Source organism: Sceloporus undulatus, chromosome 2 (assembly GCF_019175285.1).
Source record: "Sceloporus undulatus isolate JIND9_A2432 ecotype Alabama chromosome 2, SceUnd_v1.1, whole genome shotgun sequence".
Lineage (NCBI taxonomy): Eukaryota > Metazoa > Chordata > Lepidosauria > Squamata > Phrynosomatidae > Sceloporus > Sceloporus undulatus.
In genome coordinates this window covers 6066133-6077997 of record NC_056523.1, presented here as the reverse complement: position 1 = coordinate 6077997, position 11865 = coordinate 6066133, and positions in this window count along the sequence as shown.

Sequence of the window (11865 nt, the reverse complement as noted above, 5' to 3'; positions counted from 1 at the left end):
GGAGCTGAAGTCCAAAACTTTGGTCCTCCAGGTGTTTTGGACTTCAGCTCCCAGAATCCCAGCCAGTTTGGCCAACAGTCAGGAATGATGGGAAATGAAGTCCAAATCACCTGGAATACCAGTAAACCAGTGATCCCCAAACATTGGTTCTGAAGATGCCAGCCACAGATGCTGGCGAAACATCAGGAATAAACTCTTCTAGAACATGGCCCCATAGCCCTAGAAACCTACAAAAATCTGTATATTTAGTTTTTCCCACTTGCAAGGCCTCATTCAAACTGGCTTCCGGGCAGGTTACGGGGTTGAGACGGCCATGGTCGCCCCTTGGTCGATGATCTCCGTCTGGGCATCGACAGGGGAAGCGTGACCCTGTTGGTGCTCTTGGACATCTCAGCGGCTTTCGATACCATAGACCATGGTATCCTTCTGGGGCGCCTGGCAGAGGTGGGAATCGGGGGCACTGCGCTCCAGTGGTTCCGGTCCTACCTCTCTGGGAGGTCCCAGATGGTGCAGCTGGGAGATGTGTGCTCCGACGAGAGGCCCCTTAAAACCGGGGTCCCTCAAGGGGCCATTCTGTCTCCCATGCTATTTAACATTTACATGAAACCGCTGGGAGAGATCATCCGAAGACATGGGGCGCGGGGTTATCAGTATGCTGATGACACCCAAATTATCTTCTCTATGTCTCTGACTGATGCAGTGACTGAGGATGGCATCTCTCCTCTCGTGGCCTGTCTAGAGTCAGTAATGGGCTGGATGAGGGAAAACCGACTCAAATTGAATCCAGAGAAAACTTGTGATAGGTTCCCCTGGTCCAGGAATGGCAGTAGTTCCACCTGTCCTGAATGGGGTCACGCTCCCTGTGAAGGACTCCGTGCGCAGTCTGGGGGTGCTTCTTGACTTGTCGCTTCACCTGACTGCTCAGGTGAATGTGACGGTCAAGAGCACCTGTCATCAGCTTCGGCTTATTCGCCAGCTGCGCCCATACCTGGCCCAGAGGGACCTTGAAACGGTAGTACATGCTCTGGTAACCTCGAGATTGGATTTCTGCAATGCACTCTACATGGGGCAACCCTTATACCACACCCGGAAGCTGCAAATGGTTCAGAATATGGCAGCCAGGCTGGTCACTGGAACTTCCAGGGCCAGCCATATTACACCGGTGCTTAAAGATCTGCATTGGCTGCCTATTCGCTTCCGGGCACAATATAAGGTGTTGGTGATGACCTATAAAGCCCTAAATGGCTTGGGCCCAGGATACCTGAAGGACCGCCTCTCCCCGTACATTCCGTCCCGCACCCTCAGAACATCTGGGCAGCAATTACTTAGGGTGCCAGGGGCTAGACTGTCCTCCACTACGAGGAGGACATTTTCCATCGCTGCCTCGGCCCTTTGGAACACGCTGCCCCCAGAGCTCCGCTCGGCCACCTCCCTGGCCCAATTTAGAAAGGATCTAAAAACCTTTCTATTTCAGCTTGCATTCCCCAATTAAGGTCCAGTGGCAAAGAGGATTGGCTAACGGGGGTTTTATGCTGTTTTTGTGTATTTGTTTTAATTCTGATGTATATGTTGTGTTTTTATTATGTTGTCAACCACCCTGATCTTTGGAAGGGCAGTATAAAAATAAAATTTTTATTTATTATTTTTATTTTATTCTAGCCTCAGAGCGTACCACCAGGAGCGACACTGAGGGACAAACCTTTGTAACTGTTGTTCCCTGATCACACCAGATTTGTTGAGGGGGGGGGTTTCCCTTCATGTAGACAAGTCATTAAGTCTCCAACATCTTCTAGTTTCTTTCTTTCAATAAAGAAACAGTTTTGATTCAGTATAACAAAACAGAATGCTGCGATGCCCAGAGGTATTCTGGAGAAAGTAGCAAGACTGGGCACCTGGGGCTTGTTTTTTAGTCACCCATGGGGTGAAAATAATGTGAGAGAGGGAGTGCTTAATTGGTACTCAGAAATATGCCACGGTCATTATGCCATAGAGTTCCCACCCAAGGTAAAGATAGCCCCTTGACATGAATGTCTAGTCATAACTGACTGTAGAGGGCAGTGCTCATCTCCATTTCTAAGCCAAAGAGCCAGTGTTGTCCAAGGACTGCTCTGGTAGTCATGTGGCCAGCATGACTACACCAAATGCTATTACCTCCCCACTGATATGGTACCTACTGTATATACTCATGTATAAGTCTAGAAATTTTAGCCAAAAAAATTCACCCCATGGGTCAATGTAAATACTATACTTTAACTCTTATTAAAAAGGGAACCATCCCTTGCTGAAATGCAAGAGTGCAATCTGTCCTGGAAGCACCGACATGCCTCTACTCTCTCTTCTGTCAAGCCTTTAGTGTGAGCCAAAACGGTTATGCCTGCCATAATATTGTAGGTTCTTTGGCATTGTTTGCCTTTGCTTCATCGTTTAGATCCTTTGTTGCATGTCCTTAGGTTTTACCTTCGACTTATCCATGGCTTATATCAAAATCCATAATTTTGGCCTCAAAACCTGCCCTCAACTTATACATGAGGTCATCTTATAGTGGATTAAAGAAAGGCAGACAAACCAATATAAAGAGGAAGGAAAAGAAAAGAAAGAAGGAACATAAAGGGGAAAATTGAAAATAAAATAATATAAAAAAATAAAAAATATTGTAATGACTAAACAGCCCAGAGTGTGATAAGTGTGTGTGTACAGATAGATAGATAGATAGATAGATAGATAGATAGATAGATAGATAGATAGATTTATAGGCTATAGATTTACAGAAAATAAGATACAATTAGAAGATCAGCTTGTACTATAATTAGAGAATTGTTAATGGGTTTAAAAATTGATTGAATTTATTGATTGGCTTTGTTTAGAATTGACTGGGGAAATTGACTGAATCCTGGAGACTGAATTCTATAACTGATTATTGTTCACTGATTATTGTTCATTTACCATGGTTTGGAGGTCCTATTGATAAGATAGAACTGATTAGTACTACAGAAGTGTAGTGGGTGGGGATAAATGACCTTAAATAAAAGAAGAAGAAGAATGCAGTCACAAATGCAAGGGAAAAGACACCATCTCTTGAACCTATGGAAAACATAGAATCCAAACAATTATCATAGAATCATAGAATCATAGAATCGTAGAGTTGGAAGAGACCACCAGGGCCATCCAGTCCAACCCCCTGCCCTGCAGGAAATCCAAATCAAAGCATCCCTGACAGATGGCCATCCAGCCTCTGTTTAAAGACCTCCAAGGAAGGAGACTCTATCACCCTCCGAGGAAGGAGTGCATTCCACTGTCGAACAGCCCTTACTGTCAGGAAGTTCCTCTTAATGTTCAGGTGGAATCTCTTTTCCTGTAGCTTGCATCCATTGTTCTGGGCCCTGTTCTCTGGAGCAGCAGAAAACAAGCTTGCTCCCTCCTCAATATGACATCCTTTCAAATATTTAAACAGGGCTATCATATCACCTCTTAACCTTCTTTTCTCCAGGCTAAACATCCCCATCTCCCTAAGTCGTTCCTCATAGGGCAAGGTTTCCAGACCCTTCACCACTTTAGTCACCCTCCTTTGGACACGCTCCAGTTTCTCAACATCCTTTTTAAATTGTGCTTTTTGGCAGTTCACATTAATGAAGTTATTTCTATATCAAAATATTAACAAAGTTTTCTTTCTTGTATACCATACCAGCCAGCTCCTTACTGCAGGCTAGACAGATTTTCTGGAAAGGAGAAACACTACCTCTGGGATCTGGCTGGGGCTTTCTATAAGATTGCCACATGCACTTACGTGACTTTACCAGACTTCAAAGACCTATGTCCCTGATCCATTTAACAGTTCCTTTGTCTAGCCCACATTTTACAAGCTTGTTTGCAGGAACCTTGTCAAAGGCCTTAGTGAAATCAAGATATACTACATCCACAGCATTCCCTTCATCTACCAAGCTGGTAATTTTATCAAAGAAAGAGATTAGGTTTGTCTGGCATGACTTGTTTCTCTGAAACCCATGTTGACTTTTTGTGATTATGGCATTGCCTTCTAGATGTTCACAGACTCTCTGTTTAATGATCTGCTCCAGAATCTTTCCTAGTACTGATGTCAGACTAACTGGACGATAATTGTTGGGATCCTCTTTTAATTAATTAATTTTGGATGGACTAAAGAAGATGAGAGCAGAGACAAGAATGGAAAAAAGATTTGAAAAAAGAAATGAAATAGAAAGACTAAGAAGAATTTAAAGCAGAAATAAGGAAACAAATAGAATGCTTTAGACAAGAATTACAACAGACAGAAAAAATGGAAACAATCAAGACAAAAGAAAAGGAAATACAAGAAAAATCAGAAAACCTAGAGGAAAAAACACAACAATTAGAATTGGTAAAGCAATGAGAAGAAATTCAGATAAAAATGGTTGGAAACCAAATCCAGTGGGAAATGCATAAGGATCAGAGGTCTAGCAGAACAACCAAAAGAAGATTTAAGCATAAGATTAATTCCGCATAGCCCAGTGATGGCAAACCGTTTTTGGTCTGCGTGACAGAGGAGGTGGGACTTAAGACTTAAGACGAAGAGGGTGCTGAGTAAAGAACAATAGGTCTTTTATTTTGGTAAGACTCAGAACCAGTCTAAGGAGAAATAGGGACTGTTCCTCCCTGTCGCATCACTCTAAGTTGGAAATGACTCGAGGGCACAAGAACAATGGGGTCCAAGAGATTTCTATCTCAGTACAGCATGCAACATAATGCTGGTTCTCCATTCAAGCTAACTAACCCTTCCCTTCTCTTTCAAGGAAGGCCTGGGCAAATGATGGTAACCACTTCTTCCAAGCCCTCTCATCACTGGAACATTATGCCTTTCTATCTTTTGAGGATTCAGTGGAAGGGAAGGGACTTAGATACCCAGTAGGGGCCAGAAAGGAAGATGTGGCTGCTTTCTCCTTCTGTCTTCTCACTTGTCCTTAAACAATCCAGTCTTATGTATATTATTGTATGTTTTTATATGTTGTTTGCTGCTTTGATTGTTTTTACAAAAAGCAGGATACAAATAAAAGTTTTATTTATTATTTATCTATTTAATTTTAAGGGCGGCTGAATGGGGCCACAGCAGCAGTTGGAGAAGGCAGATCAGACTTTTTTTTGGGGGGGGGGATACTGCTAGTGGGACTCCCAACATCCCACGCAGTGGTCCAAGATTAGGAGTCCACCTGGACCTCAGTGACCTTGACTTAAGATCTGCTAATGAAGGGCTTCCTGGGAAGAAAGGCCAGAAATAAACAAAACTAGGGAAAAACCACTCAGCCTGCTAGAATGTATCAAAAGTGAAGAAGAGCTCTCAGGGTTACTCTTCAGCACTTGTATGCTCACAAGAAATCACAAGAAAGAGGGAGCTTTGCCTAGAGAAGACAGGACCTCCAGATTCTCCTCCATCACTGCCCGATGAAGGGCCCTTTGGCCTGGGTAGGGTTGCCATAAGTCAGGATCTCCAAACCGAAACAAATGTAGGACAAATGCAGAACAACATTTTCAAATGTAGGACACACGAAAAAATTGATGCTTTTTAAAAATGTTAATATAAATGCATGTTTCTTAGGCATGATCAAAATGGAGGACATTTTGACATTATTCGTAGACAGATTGCAGAAATGTACTTCCCTTTCTGGCCACCCCCCTCCCCATTCCAAACAACACATTTGAGCATTGAACATGGCTTTATTTTAACATTGCCTCTTGCATATTTCAGAGGCTTATTCCACAACCAAACCCTTTGGTTTTCCTTCATTTTGACTTGTTTTGTCTGTATTCCTCCCCACTAAATAAAGGAGACATGAAATGGAATTAATGGGTACAAGTTGTTAAACAAAAAAGTCTTGTGAGACTCTGTAGGCAAGAGGTGCACCATCTTAAGAACTGCATTAAGCACACTTAGGCTGCTGCCACACTGCTTTCACTCTCATCACTCCATCCTATGGAATCCTGGGATTTGTAGTTTGTTGTGGTGCCAAGGCTGGGCTTTGAAATCTCAGGCATAAGAGAGCAAAAGGCTTGGACTGCATCTACGCTGGAGAAATAATCTGGTTTGAGACCACTTTAACTGTCTTGGCTGAATGCTATGGAATTCTGGGAATGGTGGTTTGTTCCAGCACCACAGCAGAATGGCAGTTTACCCCTGGAAAGCTCTCTGACCAAGGTGACCAATGCCCTCACCCCAAAATGTAGGGCACCCAAGCAAAAAAAATGTAGGACATGGCCAAATATAAAAGCTAAAAACACCCATGTAATTATAAATCCATGCTTCTTAGCCATGATCCAAATGGAGGACATTTTGAAATTTGACAGAAGAGAGCATATCCTGGAAAAGGAGGAGGATGCCTGGTCACCTTGTCTCTGGTCCAAAATACACTGCAGAAATAAAACAATGCTGGACTGAAATGCCCAGAGTTCCTCACCAAAACTGCATCCACACTGAGGAATTAATCCAGTTTGAGAGTGACTTAACTATCCTGGGTTAGTGCTGGGGAATGCTGGGAATTGTAGTACATTGTGGCCCCAGAGCTATCTCTGACAGGGAGTCCCATAACCCTCCAAACGTAGTTGAACTGCAGTGCCCAGAATGCCTCCCCAGGTGCATCCACACTGAGGAAAAGTTTGAGACTGCTCAGTGCTGGGGATTCCTGGGAATTGTAGTCTATTGTGGCCTCAGAGCCATCACTGACAGAGAAGTCTCAATGTCTCCCAAACACTAGCATTCCCAGGATTCCCTAGCATTGAGTTAAAGCAGTCTCAAAGTGGGTTATTATTCCTGCAGTGTGTGAGAGAGACATAAAAGCTAGGGACTGGATTCATTTGGAGGATCTCTGTGTCCAAAACACACTGCTTGGACTGCCAGGGCTCAGTGCTATGGAATCCTGGGAATTGTAGTTTATTGTGGCACCAGAGCTCTCTGACAGAGGCCAAATGCCTCACAGACACCAGAATTCCAGAGCATTGAGCTTTGGCAGTTAAAGGGGTCTCAAAGTGCAGGGGGGGGGGGAGAGAAAAGCCAGGGAGTGTGAATGAGCAGCTCACCTCGGCTGTGGCTACTCTGAGAGGAGGAGGAGGAGGAGGAGGGAGGGAGCCAAGGGAAGTGGCCAGGACCACCGGAGGAGCCCCTGCTTTTCCTCATCATCGCAGCCTCCTCACTGCTGGCAGGAGGCTCTGCCCCGAGGCAACGCCTCCTCTGTGGACCATTCAGCCTCCTTTTGTCAAAAGAGCTCTGGTGCCACAAGAAACTACAATTCCCAGAATCCCATAGCACTGAGACATGGATGTTTAAGGGGGGGGGTCAAACTATTTCTGCAGCCTTCTGCTACCCCAAAGCCCTTCCTGTTTACAAGGCAAAATCTCTTCCTTCACCAAGCCATTGAAAAGCAACCCAAGTGGAGGGCTGATTGCTTCTTTCTCATTAGTCAGCTTTGGGAGAAATTTGCATATTACAAGTAAAGGTGTTTAGGGCCTCAAAAACGATCCTGTGATCAAGAATTACAAGAATACCGACGCGGTAGACATTTAAAAGATGAGGCATTTAGACTCCCAGTGAAGCATGAACGATTTATGGCCTTTTTTTTTTTTCTTTTCTCACTGTAACCTGGAAAGTAAGGCCTCTTGCAGGACATATATACCAATGTGGGTGGGCAAAAGCTCTGAGTGGCAGATGTCCTGAAGATCTGCTCTCTAGGCTACGCCAGTGTTCCAGGTGGGGAGAGTGGCGCACAGCCGCGCAGAACGGCGGGGAGGAGGCAGGGGAAGGCTGAACCGGGGGCTAGGGGCCAAACCGGACTGGGACCGGGAGGGGGGGTGCCGGGTTATGGCATCCCTAGGCCTGGGTCCAGTAGGGCTCACTCCTCCTCCATGAAATACACAGCCAAAACCTCCTCCTGGTAGACAAACTGTCTGAAGTGCTGGCGCTGGACCTCAGAACTGAGCATCTTCCCCCCAAAGCTCCTCTGCATGGCTCTTCCCAAAAGAAGAATGGAAAACAAGACATCCTGTGAATGAGATGTTCTAAAGCAGTGGTGGTGAACCTATGGCACGCGTGCCAGAGGTGGCACTCAGAACCCTCTCTGTGGGCACACATGCTGTCTCCCTAGCACAGAGTTTGCCAGAGTTTCTTACTAGAAAGCCAGAGGGATGTGGCACTTTTCAATAAATAAGTGGGGTTTGGGTTGCAGTTTGGGCACTCGGCCTGTAAAAGGTTCACCATCACCATCACCATCACTCTCTTCAGAGGAGATTTTTACAACTAAATCCACATCACTCAGATTCTCACTGCAGCATCCCTCCACTTGCTCTGTCCCTATTGCCTTGACCCATATTTTAGCAAAGCTCTGTCAATAGCAATGGGGTGGTTTTTTGATCTTTAAACATTGCTTACAAGACTTTTTGCTGCCTGAAGGAGAAGGTAGCACCCCATAAGTCAGGATGACCTTTGGAATACAAGGGGCTCCCTTTTCTCTCTCCCCCCAACAAAAAAGAAGGGAGAGGGACGGTGCACCCCTTTGAGCTCCATCTTCAGAAGGGCTTCTTGTGAGAACAGGGCCCAACTCTCTGCCTGGACATCACTCTCCTTTCTGGCTTAGGCTGCATCAATAGAGGTATATGAGCCCTGATGGTGCAGTGGTTAAATGCTTATACTGCAGCCACTCAAAACCACAAGGTTGCAATTCAAGGCAGCTTACAGCCATTTAAAAATTACAGTACAAATAAATAAATAAATAAATAAATAGTTCTTTTTAATAATTCCACTTCTCAGGAGAAGAAGAATCCAAGATAGGGCTGCTTAGGGTCGCTTTAAATCAGAAACAACTTGAAGGGACACACTAACATCCATAGTTAAAACTGGACTTGCTACTTCATTTCCATAAACAAAGGATTTTGAATTTGAATTGACATTCTCACATACCAATGGCATATATACGTCTGCCTCTAGAATCATAGAGTCGTAGAGTTGGAAGGGACCACAAGGGCCATCCAGTCCAACCCCCTGCCATGCAGGAAATCACAATCAAATCATCCCCGACAGATGGCCATCCAGCCTCCGTTTGAAGACCTCTAAGGAAGGAGACTCCACTACACTCCGAGGGAATATGTTCCACTGTCGGACAGCCCTTACTGTCAGGAAGTTCCTCCTGATGTTGAGGTGGAATCTCTTTTCCTGGAGCTTGCATCCATTGCTCTGTGTCCTAGTCTCTGGAGCAATGGAAAACAAGCTTGCTCCCTCATCAATATGACATCCCTTCAAATATTTAAACAGGGCTATCATATCACCTCTTAACCTTCTTTACTCCAGGCTAAACATCCCCAGCTCCCTAAGTCATTCCTCATAGGGGATGGCTTCCAGACGTTTCACCATTTTAATTAATAATAATAATAATTTGTTTTATTTATATACCGCTATTCCAAAGATCATAGCGGTGAACAGCAAGTAAGCTAATTAGCAAGTAAGCTAATTTGCCCCCAACAGTCTGGGTACTCATTTTAGCGACCTCGGAAGGATGCAAGCCTGAGTCGAGCTTGGGCCCTTTTGCTGGTCTTGAACTCGCAACCTTGTGGTTTCGAGTGAATGGCTGCAGTACAGGCATTTAACCACTGCGCCACCAGTGCCCTTCTCTGGACATGCTCCAGTTTCTCAACATCCTTTTTAAATTGTGGTGCCCAGAACTGGACACAATATTCCAGGTGGGGTCTGACCAAAGCAGAATACAATGGCACTATTACTTCCCTTGATCTAGACACTATACTTCTATTGATGCAGCCTAAAATCGCATTGGCCTTGTTTTCCACTTTCTCACAGTTTAAAAGGTTTAACAACTCACTCAACCAAAATGGCCACAGAGAATCAGCTTATGCAAGGAAGGAGTCAATTGTGTGACAAGGCAGCTAGAAAAGCCAATGCAATTCCAGCCACCGTCAATGGGAGTACAGTGTTAGATCGAGAGAAGTAATAGTACTGCTCTATTCTGCTGTGTTCAGGCCTTCTCTGGAATACTTCAATAGTTCTGGGCAACCCAGTTTATGGAGCATATTGATAAGCTTGAGCATGTCCAGAGCAAGTTGACCAGAATGAAGAAATGTCTGGAAGCCATGTGGAGCAGCTTAGCATTTAGCCAGGAGAAAGTAAGGTTAAGAGGTGACATGATAACCATGGGGGTTAAATATTTGACCATCTTGACCAAATGCAGGTGCAGAAATAACACTGTCATCATATACAGTGAGCCTTCTCCTAACGCAGGGGATCTGTTTCAGATCCCCCCACATAAGGGAAAATCCACCTATGGTCAAGCCCTATAGCAAATAATGGGGAGTGTGCATATGGCAGAGTGGCCTTTCAATGCTGCTGCACACAAGGAGGAAAGAAATAGTCCCACTCTATTCTGCTTTGGTCAAACTTCACTTGGAATCCTATGTTCAGTTCTGGGCACTACAATTCAAGAGGGATGTTTACAAGTGGCAGTGGGTCCAGAGGAGGGCGACCAAAATGGTGAAAGTTATGGAAACCATGACCTGTGAGGTTTAGGGAGCTGGGTACTTTTAGCCTGGAGAAGAGAAGATTAAGGGGTAACATGATAGCTGTGCTTAAATATTTGAAGGGTGTCATGTTTACGATGGAACAAGCTTGATTTTTGCAACTCAAGACTAGGGCATATAGATTCAAAATAGGATAATAGATACAAACGGTGGGAAAATAGATTTCACCTAAACGTTAGGAAGAAGAGGAAATCCTGAGGGCTATTTGACACTGGAATAGGCTGCACTGGAGTGCATTGTAATCTCCTTCTTTAGAGGTTCTGGAACAGAGGATGAGTTGTGTTTTTGTTGGGGGGGGGGCTTTCATTGTGTCTTCCTCCATGGAAGGAGTATCAATCCATTAAACCATCATACAGAGTTGAAAGGAGCCTCACGTGCCATCAAATGTCAACTGATTTCTGTAAATCAAAGTGAATGATGGACTGGATGGTATTTGGGGTCCCTTCCAACCCTATGATTCTAAGTTGTGGTCCACTGCAACCTTCTAAACCACAAAGCTTCCTGGGGCTTGAAAAGCCAGCTGACACTTAGCTTCATTTTCTCATCCAGACTCAAAAGTCTAGCACATCCAGCAGAGGCAGGACTAAGGCTCTCCATCTCCAAAGGGCTGGTAGGGCACTAGAACTGTATTGTTCTTTTAAACTGTAAACAGCCTTCAGTCCCAATTTTTGGAGAAAGTGGGCATATAACTAAAAATAGATTCACCTTATAGGTGAGAGTGATATGGTTGGGCTTCATTAAAAGAGGTTTGGCCCCAATGGTAGAAATAAAATGGAAATAATGGGGATAGGTTCTTTTACCGTAAAAAAGGAGCATTGGGTCTATGAGATGTTCGTTTTCAGCGATGTAGGTGGAAACATCCTATAACGTGGGTTATTCCATCTCTTGCTCCGAAATAGGCAGGAAAAACAGACTTGAAGGATTCGCCACCAGAGGGAGCAACCCCCATCATCCCTCAGTCAATATTGTAGCCGAGGATAGAAAACAAGCTCAGAGAGCATTCAATGCAAATAAAAGATAATGAATAGACACTATCATAAAGTCAAACTAAAAATAACCCTTGCGGAGCCAAGAGAAACAGCCTCCTCAGTTCTGGGTGGGGAGGATATTCCCACCTTCTTCTTCTTGACTTTACTTCGTGAACAAAGATTCAGGAAGGACTCATCCATGCTTTGTACAAGCGCATTGATGACATTGGATGTATCCTTTGAGCCTGTGCAATGGATTTTTCTGGTGGAGCGCAGCGTGCACAGAACTGGCCTCACCCTTTAAACCAGAGGTTTGTCTGCTGAGGCCTTGACAAGCATG